Raw genomic sequence first — 16,623 nt, 5'->3', positions numbered from 1 at the left:
CATTTAAGAGTGGCTAAAGCTCCTGAGCTAGGACATGAAGCTGGAGCTGGAAGACAGTGCTTCTCAACTGTGTGGCCCAGGCTGGCAGCATCAGGTGCTAGGAACTTGTTCAAAATGCACACTCTTGAATTCCAGTCAAGTACTGCTGAGTCAGAGATGTGGGTGGGGCCCAGTAACCTGCGTCTTGCAAAACCCTTCAAAGCTTCTGAAGCTTGCTCAAACGTGAACACAAGATAGGTACAGGAGAGAAGTCCCACAGAGCGCTAGGAGTTTGTGCTTCCATGTGAATTGACGCTTATGCTCAGGGCACATTTCTTCTTAGTTTCCAAAGGATCTCTTTGGAAACGTGACCTTTTCCACGTCTCTCAGCAACAGGGATCCTGTCTACTCAGTGAGTAAGCTGACATGCCTGGCGATGAGATCATAAGGCAGCCATTCCATGAATAAGGCTGTACATGGCCGTGTTCTTTGGCACATGTAGCCTCTCTTACAGCCTCTCTTGACCCTCTCCCCCACGCTGGGCCAGGTCTCCCCTGGAAAGAGAAAAGAGAAGGATGTGCAGCATCACCTGCCTCCTCAAATCTGTCTCCAACATTCTCTCCTTCCTGTTGGCAGCACCTGGAGAACAAGTTCCCTCTTCCCCAGGTGAGGTCACCTGGCATGGAAGGAGACTGGTGATACAGGAAGGAGGAGGGCCCTTGGAACCCAGTGGCTACTATCTAGAGGATCCCTAGAAGGGCAGCAGAAGGTTTAGCCTCAGGGACTCTTCTCTCTTCTCAGTTGGATATGGAAACTTTTACTGGTTCTGGTCCAGGACTCAAGACCCTGGTCCCATGGCCTCACTGGGAGGTGGGATTTAGGCTGACTCCTACTCAGACCTTTCATTAACCCCAGCCTCAGGCCTGTTCTAGGGTCCCTGGTAGAAAAATTGGGGGACTGTCTTATCTAGCTTGCCAGAGGGGCTGGCAGTGACAGAATAGGACATGAAGAAGGGGAATAGCTAGGTCCCCCAGATATAAATATCCACATATCTAACAGATTGTGAGAGTGGGCTTCTGTCCAAATCATATTGGCAAGCACTCGGTCCACCAATTCTCTACGGTTTGTGGCATCTTGGGGGGTCTACTAGGAGCCACAAGTTCTTTCCGTTCCTTTTTCTCCACAACCCCAATCTATCCTTCCATCTTCCTCCTCCTTTTTGTTTCTTTGGTTTTGTTTCTGAGGCATGGGCTTGCATATATCCTAGATTGACTTTGAACTTGCTATGCAGTCTATATGAACTTGAATGTACAGTTCTACCTCAGCCTTGTGAGTACTACAGGTCTGTGCCATCATGACTGGGCATGGGTCCTTTGGGATGAGATTTTTTTTTTACTTTTATTTCAATAGTAAATGTAATTGTTCTTATAAAGACAACTGTGGTTTGCATTTGAAAGGCATTTTCATAGCTGGCATTCAGTTGGAGAGTATCTCTCGAGTGAGAACATACACATCTATACTGGATTGTAATTGACAAGGGTTATCTATTCAGAAGTCAGCTCGCTAGAAATTTTTGCCGTACGGTCTGTGGATTATAACCCAAGCTTGAGAAGGACTGATTTTATCCCATGCGGCCAGGTTTCATCAGAGGATGCTAAGGCCCAGAGACAGTCAGGTACTTATCTGAGGTTTTCCAACACATCCAGAGAAGAATGAACATAGCAAGGCCAACCTCCTGCAGGCTAGCCTAGAAATCATCTTGTTGCACTCTAAAGGATTGTAATTGGTCTGCTTTCTGCTGCTGTAGCAGAGCACTTAACACTGGATAATTTTAAGTGAACAGAAATTAATTGCTGTGTGTGATTCGGGAATGCCTGGGAAGTATAAAAGCAGGGCACAAACATCTGGAGAGGGCTTGCACATTGTGTCATCTCATAGTGAAGGCAGAAGGGCAAGAAAGGGCAGGAATGAGAGATCAAGAGGACGCCAAGCTCACTTTTATAACAATCTGATCTAGACACATCTACTCCTGTGTTAACAGCACCAATTCACCTATGAGGACCAAGTGCAAATGATCTGCTTATTAGGGTTCATCTCCCAGCACTGCTCAAACTGAGGATTACATTTGCAATGCATGAACTATTGGTGATACTCAAACATTTGCAAAAGGGAAGGTTAAATCTAGGCAGAACACAGTATAGGTGGCAAAGGTATGTTCCCATGATGTCCTCACTACAGATTACTTAGTGCCAGGACTGTGTATATCAGTTTGACTACTGTTGACATGACAAACTATTTGACAATAAACAGTATAGTAAGAGAAGAAGGACTTAATTTGGCTCATGGTTTTAGAGAGGACAGTCCTTAGTCCTTGTCTCCATTGATTCTGGGTACATGAAGAGACAGAAGCTCAAGACTCTAGGAGTATATGAAATGGCTACTCACCTCATGGAAGACTGGAAGCTGACAAGTAAGGTCAAGAAAAAAATACACACAAGGACTCACTCCTAGTGACCTAATTCCATTAGTGTGTCTTCATGTCCTTAAGTTCTTAGAACCTACTAGCTAAGGTCCAAGTCTTTAGTACTTGACTGAGTTTCTTATGCAACTCTTTCTATGCAAACTTTAACAAACTGCACAGATGACAGGAATATTTTAGACTCATTTTGAACTTATAAAGAGATCCAGCTAGCCAGAGGATGAATGGGGGAGATGGGACTAAGAACTTTTTCATGGTGACCACTGTGTCTCTGTTCTAGGACAGATATGTACATTAGATACTTGTTTGGGTAAGGTTCAAAAGAATGGCCTGTGATCGCCTTACTTTCCATTTTTAATGAATGAGTTTATTACAAGTATGGCAAGCAAAAATAAAAGAGACAGACAGCCATCATTATCAGATCAATTGCAAGTAATTGGAATAGTTCAATTGAGAAAGTAAAAGGAACAGCATCAAATATGGGGTTTACAACACCCAGCTGAAATTGACTGCGGAAGATGAAATCGTGTCCCATTGCCTGACTGCGAGTCTTTCTATTGATTGGCTTTTGGCTTCTAGTTCCCACTGCAGGCATATTTCCATGACAGGATAAACAGTAGTAACCTGTATTTGGCAATGGTTTCCCTTCTAGTTGTTCTCAAGGGCGTGGTGATTTTACTCACAGGCTACTTTGATGTCCTTTCTCCCCATTACAGAATTAGGGGCCCAGCCCGCCTCAGGATATGAAGTTTTGGAAGACACTGAAAATAATCATGCTGGCGTTTGGAACAAGTGAATCCTTTTTGCTTCCATGCTTTCAACAAATTTAAATAGTACACGACAATTTACTAAGATTGTGTATTATGTCTCTGACTTATTCTAGCTGGAACTGTGAGTGATGAAGAGGAGCAGACCTTAAAAATAATGGCATGTCTCACACTTCTTCAAGGTGACTTTTGTACCTTTAATGACATTGAACATATATTGAACATTTACTAAATGCCAGGCATTTCACAACTGGAATGTCAAGATGTGGCTAAGGAAGGTGTGGCTACATGTCACACCTTGTGAAAGTAGGAGCAAAGGTCAATTGCACTGGTTGTAGATGGGATTGCCCAGCGTATTGATTCTTTTTCTCCCTAGAAAAGGTTTCTCTGTGTAGCCTTGGCTACCCTGGAACTCTCTCTCTCTAGACCAGGATGGCCTTGAACTCACAGAGATCCAACTGCCTCTGCCTCCCGAGTTCGAGAATTCATGATGTGTGCCACAACTGCGCAACCAGCATATTGATTCTTAAACCCACTTTCTTTATATTCCTTGGTTTATAATAATCATCATATTAGCCCTGGAAAGGAGCCAGAATGTGTCATCTGTCCCCAGTGCACAGGAGAGGGGAACAATGAGATTACAGGTTCTGCCCAGCTCCTGGTGCAGTACTTCTTCACTTTGCTCCACACCATCCCATTAAAGACCCAAGACTGAGAGATCTTTGAGGATTAAGGTGTGTGTCAGGAACAGTTTGTCAAATATTAGTGACAGTGGCACATTTGTGGAACTCACAAATTGATCAAAACCTAATATTTCCAGTTGGAAGCTTCCTAAGTAATAGTCACCTCCACACAGTATTAGGAAAAAATGCTTTCTGCAGCCTTTGAGTATGTTCATCTGTTTGCCAGATTTGGATTTATCTATTTGGAAGACAACAATTTGGAAATCAATTTACAACTTACAATGTTTACTCAGTGATTTTGTTATGACCTTTGAAATTTTACCTGTGGTTCTAAGTAAATTGCCCCCAAAGCAAGTGAATCTAAATCGAAATGTTTCTGTTTGCTAGCTTTGGCTTCTGGAAGGTTGGGAAACCTTTCAATGCAATGCCATCTGCTCTTCAACTGTGTTGCCTCTACATTTTTTAAATGAAATTTTGCCAGTGGTGCCAACTTCAACTCTAGCCCACATACTTGTCAATGTCAATATATATCCTATTTCAATGTAAACCTCTCTTGCTTAGCATCTTCTCCTGATGGTCAGGGGCAACCCCTGGAGATGTTACTTTCTGTCAGAACTGAGGTGATGTGTCATTTTAGAGATAAGTTTAGGCTGAGCACTGTACTTGAAAATGTTGCTCAAGCAAATTCCACACAGAGGACATGATGACTGTGGTGTGGAGTATGAATGCATATACTCAAAATGCAGAACCAAGGGATGAGCAGATTGCTTAGTCAGTAAAGTATTGCTGTGAAAGCATTAAGACTCAAGTTCAAATCCCCCAAACTCAAAAAAGATAAAAGTAAATCCAGAAATGGTGGTATACAACTGTAATCTCAATACTGGAAAGATGGACACAAGAGGTTCATTGGGGTTTCCTGGCCATTCAGTCTGATAGAACCAGCAAGTTTTGAGCTTAGTGCCTCAAAAAGAAGGTGGACCAATAACAAGATGGCTCATGGTAAAGGTGCTTGCCACACATCCTTGCGACTCAAGTTCAATTCCCAGAGCTCTTATGGTGGAAAGAGAGAACCAACTACTATATGTTGTCATCTGAACCCTTTCACAAGTACAGTGACAAGCTGGTTTCCATAGTGCAGTGGCATCATGTTTCGCCTCACACAAGTGCAGTGACATGAATGTACACACACACACACACGCACACATATACACAGAGAGAGAGAGAGAGAGAGAGAGAGAGAGAGAGAGAGAGAGAGCCAAATCAGCTACCTAATATGTTGAAAGGCCCTTTGGGGTTGGGTTTGTAAATCCTATCATGAATCCTCCGGCTTACACTCTGAAATAGTAAGTTACTGGCTTCCAGTGCCTTCTCTGCTTACAGTCACTCTGTTTGCTGAGAAGCCTAAGGAGGGAGGTGGGTGATGCTAGTTTCCATCAACAGAGGAATGATTAACCTAAAGTCTCAGACAATAAACTGAGACTGACTTGGGATCTGGGCAGGAAAACTCCAGAGCACAGCAACAATTGTTCAATAACAATTTTCTGCATGTTAATTACAAACCACTGCAAGGGATGTTCAATAAGGCAGAATTCTATCGCTTGAGAAGCAGTAGACACACAGGCTTGAGCCAAAAAAAAAAAAAAAAAAAAAAAAAGCGAGTCCAAATTCTGGCTTCACTTTTTGATGGCCCTGGTGACTTTCAGCCTTAGCCTCTAACTTTCAGGGGGCCCAGCTGCATCACCTACAAATACGGGCACTGATTATCACACCATTACCGTCACCATACTGAAGGCATACTAAATGTTAGATGTAAATGTGTATTTGATGTATATACAATCTTATCATATGTTCTTTTAGAAAAAAAAATGCCTCACTGGGCCTCATGCAAGTCATTGTGCCAGCCGTAGGCAGACGTGGAGCTCCTTGCCCTGGTTTTTCGTTCCTGTTTTTTTTTTTTTGGGGGGGGGGAGCAGGATGGCCCACAAGCAGATCTACTATTTGGACAAGTACTTCGATGAGCACTATGAGTAACAGCATGTCATGTTACCCAGAGAACTCTCTAGGCAAGTACCAAAAACTCATCTGATGTCTGAAGAGGAGTGGAAGAGACTTGGTGTCCAACAGAGTCTAGGATGGGTTCATGACATGATGCATGAACCAGAACTGCATATTCTTCTTTTTAGACAGCTTCTTCCAAAAGAACAACAAAAGATAAAGGACAGCTGGGATCATCTAATTTTTTTTTCAAATTTAATGTATATGTGTACCTAAGGTAGTATTCAGTGAATACTTGAAAAATATACCATCCGTCCCTGTGCATACTTGTATTCTTCACAGCAGCAGAACTCAGTTAAATGCAACTGCAAGCAGGTTGTTCTAAGTTGTTAAAAATAATTTTTGTAGTTTTTAAAAATATATAAGTGCTTGTTTTACTACCTGTTACTTTTGTTAAATAAAGTTTGTATGTTGCATTAAAAAATGCCTCACTATGCAGCCTTAGCTGACCTTGAACTCAAAATTTTTCTTCTCCAGTTGCCTAAGTACTGGTATTTACAGGTATGTGCCATGACATCTTAGTCTCATTTCATCTTCATCTAAGCAACCTAATAAGACCCATTCTACAGATGAGGAAACTGAATAGAGAGATTATATGATTTGTCCAGTATCCCACAGAAAACAAACAATGAGGTCAGAATTTGAGCATGGGTATGCTGGACCCAGAGTCTTTGCTTCTTGTTACTCTATGGTAGGGCCTTCCACCAGTGAGATGGTCAGCTGAGTTAGTGGTGCATCTGTGTATCAAATACCTAGCCAGCACCCAATTGCACAATACGGTACCTGTCAAGCACTAGCTGGTCCCCTTCAGAAGGTCTTTCAGATGAAACAGGAGAGCACAAGAAGGGAAAGGTTGTGTCCTGTGCCCCCAGAGTGATTCTGCTCCCCACTCCCCAATTTAATACTTCTCTCGGGGGCATATCCTTTTTAACTCAATACTATTTTTATTCCCCCTTTCTCTGACCCCGCCAGTTCAGGGCAGACCTTTTCTGCCCCTCCACATGCCTTGTCTGGGCCAGTGTCTCTCCCCAGACTGGGTGAGACATTAAAAATTGAAACCTCCTTTGAAGAGAAAACAGTTTAATAAATGCTCCATCCATATTTCATGAGAGGAACAGGGCAGGGATGGAAGAAAGAAGAGAGACACGGTGGAGACAGGCAATAGGGTAGGCAGTGGGAGTCTTGGGGTTCCCTGACGAAGCTAGTCTTCTCTGCTTTTCTTCCCCCTTCCCTCCATGTAGGATCTCTCTGCTGGCCTTATTGGAGTAAGGCAGGGAAAGATGACTTTTTCTTGGGAATACCGCCTGTCTTCTCCTGAGAAGATCTGGGCTGTACTTCCATAGCAAAAGAATACTAGGTAATTTCTGGCCTATAGGGCCTGTCTCCACACCAGAGTAACACGAGGCCTGTCACTTGAACCCTGACTACTTATGATGCAGCACAGGGCTAGAGATCCTCAGGTAGACACTGGGTAAGTGTTAAGCCTTCTGAAAAGAAGCCCAGCAGAAAACTTAGGGCAAGAGTGACTCAAAGCAACTCAAGGTTCCAAACCTGGGATCCCATTCTTTGGACCCAGAGGCCTATCTGACCATAAGAGACAAAATTGCAATTTAACCTACCCTTTTTTTTTTCAATCTCTCCCACCCCTCCATGAAAGAGGTCTCTTAGCCTGACCCTGGCAGGAAACATGGGTACAGACTTAACAGAATGGTGTTATCTGCCGTAGAGCTGTTTATATATATATGTTCTCTCTCTCTCTCTTTCACTGTCTTTCTTTCATGTGTATGTGTGTGTGTGTGTGTGTGTGTGAGAGAGAGAGAGAGAGAGAGAGCAAGAGAGAGAGAGAGAGAGAAGGAGGACTCTGAGATGTGGGTTGAAGACCCTATTTGAGCATGAATATTGCTCCATGCTGTAAACAGGTGCAAGTCATTCCCAGGCACATGCTAAAGGACAGATGGGATGGGTAAAGTGTATGAGTGGGCGTGGGAAGAGAGAAAAGGAGAACAGGTACCAGAGAACTGACCAAGTCCAAGGGCTTGAAAGGCTGGCAGCCCTGACTATGCCACCTCCAGCCACATATTGGTTTCTGCTGGGCCCTGGGAAGAGAGAAAGGATTTGCTTCCATTTCTGCATAACTGAGGCAGGCAGTGGGGTGTGTACATGTCTGGTGGCATATAGGTAGCACTCCTTCAGTGTGGTCAAGAGTGGCCTTTGGGGACTTCCTTGTAGTAGTCCTTTCTGAAAGAGCTGAGCAATTTCTTAATAGAATGCTTTTCTGGCTTGAGAGACCAACTTTCAATTAAAACCACAGGTCAGTGTCAGCAAAACATTGTTCCCACCTCTCTCTGACAAGGTCCAGCCTGTAAGCAGTTGGAATGTGGATGGCCCAGCCATGGGAGAGGATTTGGGACTACTGTGGGGGAATCTAGCTCAGACTCCAAACTGTGTTTGCTTCGGGTGTTCTTCTGTACATCCATCCAGCATGTATTTCCTGATCCTCAATTTTGTACCACCAACAGGCAGATATGGTCTTGTTCCCCAACACCACTAAGTCTAGTGCATTCTTGGTTCCTCATTCTCTTCTTTCTCTTTTGGTTTGTTTGTTGGCAGTACTAAAGTTCCTGGGCCTGCAGCATGCACATTAGTCAAGTGTTCTTCTACTGACCTAGGACCCCATCCCACCTTCTAATCCCCCCTCCCTTGCACTCCCACCCACCCATCCTTGATTTGTTTTTTAATATGGGGTATGGTGTATATTCCAGGTTGGCCTTGAACTTGAGATCCTTATAGCTCAGCCTTCATAGAATTCCAAGCATGTGCTGCCACAGCCATCATATTTGGCTATTCCTCACAACTTCACATAGCCTACCTCCCCCAAGCCCCATTAAGTTAGGCAACAGCACCACAGGCCTGGAAGAAGAGAAGGCTTGGATCCTGACTTTCCTTCACCTGTGACCTCAGGAAACGCATTGTGCATGTGAGGCTTTCCATTCTGTCAGTAATACGATGAGAGGCAGAACTAAGATAGGCTCAAAGCATTTGCCCTTCTGCAGTGTTGCTTCCAGACACGCAATGGAAGGGTTAGAGATGATCATCTCTGCCAATATTTTCCCTTGGTCAGTGGCTCTGGGTAGCCTTGGGCCTTAGAGAGATGATGACAGCTCTCTAAGATCAGTTTATATAACTGGAGAAAAGCATAAGAAACTGGGTAGTGGTGGTGTATGCCCGTAATCACAGGACTTGGAAGGCAAACGCATATGAATCTCTGAGTTCCAGGCCAGCCTGATCAACATAGTGCATTCCAGGAAAGCCAAGAATACACAGAGAAACCCTGTCTTAAAAAAGAAAAGAAAGGTGTAAAGAAAATTGGCTTGCTCATAAGGTCTTGAAGGCATTGATAGTAGGTACTCACATAGCTGAAAATCCTGGCTTAGTACATAGGGGCCTTGGGCAGCAGGGGGTCTTTCTCAGTCCACTTGTGCTGTTGTAAAAATACTATACCAACAATTTGTAAAGAAGCAAGAGATCTACTTCTTATAGTTGTAGAGGCTGAGAAGTCCAAGGTTCAGGCCTATATCTAATTAAGGGCCTCTTGGCAGCGTTATCTCATGGCAAAAGGACAAGAAAGCTTGTGAGAGAAGTTGAAAGGGGAGGCTGAACATCTACAGTCAGAATCTACTGCTATGTGAGTGATCCAGGTAGAGAGGCCATACCAGGTGTGAGCACTAATAGTCTCTCCCTGCCACCTGAACCCAATGTGGACCCCTTCCAGAGTCCCCAAGGCAGGGGGAGTAGTGTTTGTGGCATTGTGTGTGGATGTCAGAGCTAAGAAGAGGTGCTTTGCAGATCAGTGGTAGCAAGACAATTGGGAAGGGAAGAGTATCATTGGAGCAGGGTGGTCCCTCTTTGCTGCTTTCCTTTCTCCACTGTCCTCTTTACTCTCTTCTCAGAGGGTGGAGTGGCCCCAAGTCCCAACTAGCCCATCTCCCAGGAGATCACCCTCCAGTAATCATCTTCCCTCTGCTGGCTTCTTGCCTTTAGCCTGCAAATGTATTCTCTTTTCTTCCATCTGAAAGAATCTTTTCCTCCAGGGCTAGGCTAAGCTGCCCAGTTGAGCTCCTTCCCTCCTTCTGTTTGTCTACCCTCTCACAGCCAAGCCTCCCCAGCCAGTGTCTACACTCCCTGCCTCCTGCCGGGCCTGCCTCCCACTCCCTGCTGTCATTGTGAGAAACAGCCATGTCTGGAGGACTGAAGGTCATCTCCTCCCCTCCAGTCCTGGGCCTTGACAACCACCACCTGGTGTTTGTACATGTGTGTGTGGCCATTGTCTCCTTGCAGGGCTCATTCCTAGGCTTCTTCAGTTCTGTGTCCTCTGGCCCTCCTTTTTCTCTGCCAGTGTTTCCTAAGCATCTTCTTGCCTGCACTCTAATTCCTACTTTTTCCTTTTCTGGATTGTTTGTTGGTGAACTTTCTCATGACTTTGGCTCCCTCTTAAAATACAGGAAGAGCAGGCATGTGCGCTGGGCCAGAAAGGGACATTTTGTGGCTTCCTCCTGTGGGAAAAGGTAAGGAGCTAAAACAAGAGGCCAGAAGGCAAGAATGGTGCCTCACTCTGGCAATCCTAGTCTGTGAGAGGAGGCAGGATTTCTGAGGCAACCTGGAATACATTGAGCGACTGTCTTAAAAAAAAAACAAAGTAGATAGATAGACCAATGATAGATGGACAGACAGAGACAATAGATAGCCATAAGTGGCAGCTTCAGCCAACCACATGGTCAGTGTTCTTAAGTCCCTACTGCCAACCTGACCTCCCTCTGTTCTCCTTGGTTGTTATTCATCTGCTAATATCTTCTAAGTATTTACTATCTGCCAAGAACTATGCTGTGTTGGAGAGTACAGCAAGGAGGAGGTGGGTGGGATTCAGATGGGCATGTTAAGGGTGAGCAGGAGTAGCCAGCAGTGCCAGAGACTGGGTCTTGGAAGCCAAGAGCAAGACTTGGGGTTTTTATTCAGAGTTAAGAAAAGGTTGTTGGGGTTTTTGAATGTGAGTCTGTGTGACTGGAATCTGATTTGCCTTGTCCGTCACAGATGTCACAGCCCAAACTCTTCTTGAACTTGCTCTGGAGCTGAAGCCAATCCTTTAATTTTTGCTGGGATTACAGATGTGCTGACTCATATTTTCAAGTGAAGAAATCACTGAGGTCTTCAGGATGATGACAAGCTGTGTGTGACACAGAAGGCAGTGAGAAGAGGCTCTCCTGTATGCCCATTGCTGGTTTGGAGAAGTGTGGATCATGGCTTGGAGCAAGGTGCCTGAGGTGAGTGGTAAGTAGATTCAGAAGTGCACTGAAGTACAACCGCTAGATTTTTCTAATGGACTGGATGTCGGGTGTAGAAAGTGGAAAAAATTCAAAAGTAATTCGAAGTCTACAGCAATCAAGAAGATAGTGGTGCCATTCACTGGGATGGGGAACAGCGCAGGAAGGAAGCCTAGTGGGAAATTGAGAGGTCTGCTTTGACCATGGTAAGTTCAAGATCCCATTAGATATTTAAGCAGAGGTGTCAAGTTTCCTGGAGCTCAGCTGAATGGCCTGGGGAAGAGATATGAAGTGGAAGGTATCTGAGTTGTCTCTCACCTTGGGGCCTTTGAACTTGCTCTTCCCTCTGTTTTGCACACATCATGTAACAGCCTTGTTGTCTTTATTGAGGTCACAGCACAAACTTGTCTCTCACTCCCTTCCTTCTCTCTCTCTGCACATGTGTGTTCATGTACACATAGGCACATGTACACACTAAGTGTGGAGATCAGAAGACAACCCTGGGTGTCATCCTCAGAAATACAATCCCTCTTCTTTGAGAAAAGATCTCTTACCTGGACCTGAGGCTAATCAGTTAGGCTGGTTAAGTTGGCTGTCCAGAAAGCCACAGTGATATTTCTGCCTCCGCCCCCGAATGGAAGGGATTTGAGGCCTGTGCCACCGTAGTTGGTATTGTTACATGGATTCTGATCTTCATGCTTTCTAGACAAGCACTTTGCTGATTGAATTATCTCCTGACATATCATCACATCATCTCAGTCTAAACTCACGTATATCATACATATATATCATACATCCATATCATACATATATATGATAAATATCATCCATATATATCATACACACATATATACATATATAATAAATATCATACATATATGCATACACATATATACATATATATTCATATATATCAAGACCCTGTCTCAAACAGAAAAACCAAAAAGTCACCCCTTACCTGGTCATAATCTATTACACTCTCATTTTTATTCTCTTCCCACCATTCACCACAGCTTAAGGTATCTTGTCCACTTACTCATGTATATACTTCTTCGCTATATGATATTGTGAGCTCCATGAAGACAGGAGCTGGTCTTGGTTTTGTTCACTGCTATACCTTTAAACACTAGAACAGTGTCTAGCACATACTAGATGCTCACTGAATATTTATGGGTTGAACAGATAAGCACATTCCAGCGCATCATTCCATAAGAGTACTAGTTGTTCCCCTTGGTTTCAACAATAGGAAACTGAGGCATAAACTTTCTGTCAATCTAAGAGCATATGGTTAAGGAGAGGTGTAACTAGGACAACTCCAGATCATTTTGACTCCAAAGCTCATGCAGTTCTGCACTCTGTCCTGTTTGGATGTACCATTTAGAGAGGGACAGTGGTTGGAATCTACCCTATCACATCTTTGTTGAAAGTTAGAAAAGTTTTTAAGAAAGTTCTACACCCATAAGTGGGCATAATAATCATGGCTTATTTGTAGGATTGTTCTGAGGATTCCCTATGGAAGTACATACTAAAGCCTTTTATCCACACTATCACTGTGTACTTATATAAGAGATTAATAACCTCTTAGGTTCTCAGCCTCCTTATCTGAATGATGGCCAGGGGATGGGAAGAGTGTAGTGGGATATTGTGATTTCTGAAGATTTTTCTGGGATGTCTTTCTAGCTCAGCATTCCAAGATTATTTGGTCTTCAACACTGGTTAGAATAAGTTCAGTTTAAATGTTCTAAATTATGAACATTGTGAACCCAGGGGCCTCGACTCTGGCCATCAAAGCTTTTAGTTCTGTGAATGTGGGAGGCCTCTTTGAAGTTTGAGGGAGGTAAATTGAGGACAAATCAAAGGAAGTCCTTCTTCACCCCAACTTAATGAGCTTATGGTTTTCATTACACACAGGAATGGTCCAGGCAGGAAACAGGAATGACTTTGGATGGAATGATAAATGCCAGAGACACGGATGGCTCAAAGCAGGAGCTGGCAATGCTGACCTCTAAGGTCAATGGCAGGGAAGTGGCCTCTTAGGGCCCAATCAGAGACCAGCCCTAGGCTTGCTGAGAGCCAGTTCCCAAGACAATGTACCTGTACATTCTCACCCCAAGTTTCATCAGTGTCACCCCTGGCTGAGTGGTGGGAGGTTCAGACCCAACAGGCACACACTCACCAGATCTGCAAGGTGGTGTGGGGGCAGGGATATTAGCTCATGACTGCCACCCACTGCTGGCTGTGCCAACCCTCCTCAACTTCTGGGGAACATCTGGCACAAGATCTCTTTTTCTAACTCGCCCTGCCCACACCTGGTGACACCAGCTGGAAGGAAAGATGTTCTCTTTCACACAATGCATGGAAACAGTTGGTCATCTTGAGAAGTTACTAGGGTTCCATCCTGGTTCATTCCTTTTGACCCCACTGAAAAACCCCTCTATGTCTACCATTCTTGTCCTCCTTCCAAAAAGCCAGTCTTACAGGGTCCTGCTCTCAGCTGGTTGTCAACGAAGGTGTTAGCTGTCAGCTGAGGTGTTAGCTGTCAACTAAGGTGTTAACTGATATCTAAGGTGTTAGCTGATAACTAAGGTGTTAGCTGACAACTAAGGTGTTAGCTGATAAGGCCTAACACCCCCAAGGGGGATGCGCATTTTAATAGGGGGATTGCAGAAAATGAATGGTCTTTAAGACTCAAATCATATATGCCACATTGGAAGAATGGTAGGCAATCATGCCATTTATGGGTGGAGGTGTAGGGAGTCGCCTCTGAATTATACCATTTAAATAATCACTTATTCATGAGGTCACCCCACCCCCAATATATACAAAGGGAATGCACACACATCTATCACTTTTGCAAAAAAGGTTTGAATTGTGTATATATATGGGTATACAATTTTATGACTTGTGAAAATAACAACAAACACCTTCATAGCTCTCACTCTCAAGACAGGCACTATTCTAAACACTTTGCATATATTCTTACTTCATCTTCCCATCAACCTTGTGAAGTATGCACTATTACCATTCCTGTTTTACACTTGAGGAATGAAAGTCTCTGAGAGGTGAGGTAAGTTGCAGCCGGGCCACCCAGCTAGAAAATGTCAGAGCCAGGCTATTTAAAGAGCCAAGGTGGCCACTGTGTCCACATTGTTCACAACTATACCATCCTCTTCCTACCCATCTATACTCGGGGCAGACTCTCTCTCTTTCTCTCTCTCTCTCTCTCTCTCTCACACACACACACACACACACACACACACATACACACACACACACACACACTTTATAATATCATTATAATGGGTATTTTATTTAAGGACAATAACATAGAGGTTTGGAAGTTGTCATTTTGTTCCTCCTGACCTCTCTCTTGCCCAGGTTCCTGAGCCATGGTGTTGGGTGCCTTGCTAGAGAAGAGCAGAGGTGTGTGGAGCAAGTCCTTTCTCTTCTGCAGCTTGTCTTACTGTGTACAGAAGAGAATATGGGTCTGCAGGGAAAGCTCTTTCCCAGCTCAGTATGCTTCTCTTTCATTCTCTTCAGCATTCATTTTCTTAGCATTTATCTTCCCACTTACCTGTTTCCTTTTGTCATTTTCTACTCTGCTTCCCTTCTTATCCATGCTTGACTCCCCTTGTGGGTCAGCCAACCAGGGGCCATGGGTATTACTCAGTTGGCTCAATGAGCCTGAAGAAATCACAGATGCCAGGGCCATAGGCAGTTATAGCTTCCACAGCCACAATGGCACTGGTTTTTTGAGCACCAGCTTTCAGGCAACTGGGAAGGCAAGCAAGACAGTCACAATGTGAAAACTAAGGCTTTGCGGAAGGAAAGGGAAAGTGGAGGCCTTCATGGGCTCATCCTAAATGGCTAGACTTTCTCAAGAGAGATGGCATCACACCTAGAAAAATCACAGGATCATAGGTTCTGGATTCAAGTTCATAGCCAGTAACTCCAGACAGCTTCCATATGCCAGAGGACTAGTTATTCAAAATGAATTGTTTTCACAGTCTCTTCCGTCTTTGAGGTAATTAAAGCTCATGGCTTCAGAGAAAACAAAGGTTTGTTCAGAGTACATATTGTTTCTCCCCGCTCTCTCCTATACAGATATGCACACACACATATGCATATGTCCCAACTCTCAGACAGACTCCACTGGTGGCACAGACCTGGAAAGGTCACACTGGTGTAATACAGGACTGTGCCATGCCGTGCATTCTTCTCAAGTCTCAGAATCTTCTGCTCACTGCACAGTCCTCTGGGATGAGCAGTTTCTCAGTCAGGCTGAGGACAAACTGAGGCTTCTGCAGGAGAGTCGGCAAGGGCTGGAACCCCTAGAAGTGCTGAAGAACTTGGTGTGTGGAGCAATGCAGGCAACAACAACAATAATAATAATAATAATAATTGACCTAATTAGAGAGCCCCTGGGGATGCTGGGTCTGCAGGTGGCATAAGGGCCAGGCAGAAATGCAGAGGCTGGGAGAGCTGAAGACTTAGCAATTGCCAGCAAGTAAGATAAGGAGAGAGGTACAGACACGGGGACAACAAGGAGAGAGGGGCAAGGGCAATGGGGGTGGCAGCAACCTGATGGATTTGGGTATGGGTGAGAGCTTAAATGCAGGGTGACAGCAACTAAGAGCCTGTTAGAAGGAAAGATTGGATCTGGGGATACTGTTGGGAGAGACGCAGGGACTGGCAGACTGAGAGAAGGTGGAAGGATCTATGAGTACTGGAGGGAAGCACAAGAAAAGAGAAGGGAAGAAAGACCATGAGGGCAAAGAGGCAGAGGCTGGGCACCCTGAAAGGGAATGGGATACATTGGATTAGAAATCCAAGGAATTAGAAAGTAGTGGAAGGAAATGATAGAGCCTGGAGTTTCTCTGGAGCTGTGGGCCAAAAAATAGAGTAAAAAAATGAGTTCTGGGCCGTGCAGGTGTCTCTACATGTATGAGAACACACAAATAGAGTTCACTTGTGCACAAAAATGCACTGTTGGTCTATATCTGCATCTGTGAGAAGCCCAACAATATCCTGGGAGGAGGCCTGATTAGGTAGCCTTGGAAATAGGGACCAGAATACTCTTATCGCAAACCCTGTGGGAATCTTACTCCTATATCCTAAAGAGCTTGGTCCTTGGGGCTTCCCCTTAGGCTGCATTCTTTCAACAAGGTGGGACATCACAGGGATTAGATCTGACAGATCATCACAGAGTTACAGCCCCATGCAGGGAAACAGACATTAGAACTGTTCTGGGGAGAAAGTGCATTGAGGAAGACTAGGGACCACCTCAGCCAAGCAAGTGGGCAATCTCAAATTTTAACTAGACTGGTCCATGTGAGCCTCTT

The 16,623-nt window shown here is 44.4% G+C and overlaps 1 pseudogene; it reads left to right on the top strand.

Moving 5' to 3' along the window:
• Positions 1-5,882: 5,882 nt before the first annotated feature.
• Positions 5,883-6,179, top strand: LOC129675012 (cyclin-dependent kinases regulatory subunit 2-like; annotated as a pseudogene).
• The last annotated feature ends 10,444 nt before the right edge of the window (positions 6,180-16,623 follow it).

The sequence above is a fragment of the Psammomys obesus genome, unplaced genomic scaffold (assembly GCF_907164565.1).
Source record: "Psammomys obesus unplaced genomic scaffold, mPsaObe1.curated_primary_1811, whole genome shotgun sequence".
In the NCBI taxonomy this organism is placed as follows: Eukaryota; Metazoa; Chordata; class Mammalia; order Rodentia; family Muridae; genus Psammomys; species Psammomys obesus.
This window is presented reverse-complemented; position numbering and strand designations above follow the sequence as displayed.